Below are 2,842 nucleotides of genomic sequence, written 5' to 3' on the forward strand. Positions count from 1 at the left end.
GTGAAGTCAAAAATATTGTTTTTGTTCTAAATCCGAATCTTCTAAATCCAAATCTTCTAATTTTGAATTTGTTCTATCTTGATGTTAGGTAGGTACCCTAAGGATGGGTAAAGTGAAGGATGGGAGTGAAAGGTAATCGGCCAGGAATAGTATCGATAAATGCTGTTATTTATTTAACAACAGGTATTTTTTTTATTATTTACATACAATATTACATTTTAGTTATTTTTAAAACATTTAAAAAAAAATTTTTTTTACAGGACTCACCAAGCCAATGAATATGGTTTGTCGGTAAAGATCGTTTACAATTAATCATATGATAGTCCTACATAGTTGTATAATAATAATTACTACTAACTCATATATAAAGAGCGAAAAAAAAGTACATATAATTTATGTTTTCAAAAAAATATTTAGAAAGATGTAAAAAAAAGGAAAAAATACACCATTCAATGCAATCAAAGTTCGATTTCTTATAAACAGATAATAACATGATTATTAGGGCTTTTAGTCTCGACACAAATTTAAATATCGAGATTAAGACGAGACTCTTTGAGACTTCTAGACTGTTTGATACTAACGATAGTTCGTTTAAAAATTGCGTAATTTTATTTTTTTAAATAAATACAAAACATATCGACCAACGATCTCTATATCACCAAATATAGATCACAATAATCTTTCTTAAATCATCAACTAGTTAAGGGTGAAGTCGGCTAGCAACCAGCAGCCATCATGCTCCAGATAGAGCTAAAGGAAAATTTGTGCAGCTTTGGCATACATCCTAGCAGTGCCGCACTGACCCAACCTCTATCTAATTAAAACATGGCAGTTTTGACATAGCGAGTGTGTTTTTTGCTTTCAGAAAAAAAAAATTCATACAAGCACTTATATATTTAAAAAAAAATTATAACGTATCCCTAACTCTGAGGCCAGGGGGCCTATGTTCAGTTGAAATAGAACATAATGGAATGTGGAAACATGTACAATAATGTGCATTATTAAAAAATACCAAAGATAAAAATTAAAAATTATTACATAAATATACATTTTATTAAACATCTGAACAAACGGATTTGGATTCTTAGTGTTGCCTGCGCTAGCACTGAGATTGTGAAGTTCGGCTATAATTTTCATTTTTATGTTAAATTATATGATATGAAAACCGTTTTATATTTTCATTTATATTGCAATTACGTCCTAGCAATGCGTTCTTTACCCATTTATATATTAAAACTGTTTATCTGTTGATTTTTGTGAGGTGAAAACATTAAAATATTATTTATTCATACCAATTTTTCACTTAGATACATACTAAGTAACGTCTGAAATTACTTTTCAAAATATAATCAAAATATTCTAATTATTTTTCATATTTAATGCATTAACTTTTCAATAAATGTTAGTAAATATTTCCATATAACCATTTACTAAATTTTCGTAAGGTTTCGAGACGGGTAATTACACTAACTTCTATGGTGAAGGTGTAAAGTGGGATTTTGCATGTTAGTGTATTATTGTCCTGACAAAGAGACGGGTTCATCTCGGAACCGGTAGACATAGAAATGTATATGGACATATACTAATATTTACTAAAATTCATATTGAAATTATATTTATAGAGAGATTGAATTTATGTTTTCTGTAAATTATTCCTAATTTTTTTGCAGCTTAGTTTGTGGTAATAATTTAAGTACAAACAGTATTTAACTATTTGTGAGTACCTTTACAAGAAGTAATTACGAAATAACTGTTTTAAATTTGCTATTTAATATCAAAGACTTAGCTTCATTTCGCAGTTGCGGAGAATTCCTTAGTAAATTACAAGGAAATTACTGGAATTTCTGCCATTTCCAGACGAATTATCAAATTAGAGGGTGCATTATCGCCTTAACGCAATGTAATTTGGTGAATAATTTTAGCAAATTACTCCTAATAAGAAACACTCCTTCTGTTTAATAAAGGACACATTCAACCGAGTAATGAGAGTCATTACATTGTTATGCTTCAATTAAAAACTCAAATCTTAAATCCGATCTTTTGATTTGAATGTTGAAAAGGTTTTTTTTTAAATTAACTATTTATGCAATCTTAACTAGTTCCAGACTGCCAAAATCAAAATAAGCAATGCCGGTTCTGATGAAATAAAGACGTTCTTCGATTATATCTTTATAAAAACTCCAGGAAATTCTTTAAAAAGAGTGAAGGTTAACGGCACACTCATCAACAATATAAAATATCCGGTGAAACTGTCGCTGATAACATTGCTGACCTTCAAGAACGCCTTATTAAGATAATGCTGGAGAGGAATTGGGTTTAAACATTAACATCAAAAAGACAAAGTGGATGGCATTTGGCAGAGCAGACTACTTCAAGGCAAGAAAATAAATTGTTGAAGGCGGTGGAAGAATTTAAATACCGTAGCAGTGTTATTACAAAGTCTGTAGACCCAGATCTGAAGTTAAAATTCAGGTGCGAAATAGCCCGTAACACATTCAACAATATTCTGAAATGATAAATTAAATTTAAACATAGGCAGAAAATGGTGAAGTGTTGTGTTTGGTCTGTTCTGTTGTATGGCTCAGAAATCTAGGCTTTAAAAGCACACACTATGAACCGGTTGGACGCATTCGAGCTGTGGCTTCACAGAAGAGTGCTTCGCTTACCGTGGACAAATTTGATCAGAATTATAGAGGTCCTGAGGATAGCTAATTACAACAGACAGATTTAAACATATAGGTCTCCTTTTTGGGTCACATCAAGCAAGTATAAAATCCTCCAACTTATACTAATGGGCAAGATTGAAGTACAACTTAGACCTGGTAAATCAAATGCCTTGGCT

This window comes from Micrasema longulum, unplaced genomic scaffold (assembly GCF_059751315.1).
Source record: "Micrasema longulum isolate JH-2025_06_02 unplaced genomic scaffold, ASM5975131v1 h1tg001185l, whole genome shotgun sequence".
NCBI classification, from domain to species: Eukaryota; Metazoa; Arthropoda; class Insecta; order Trichoptera; family Brachycentridae; genus Micrasema; species Micrasema longulum.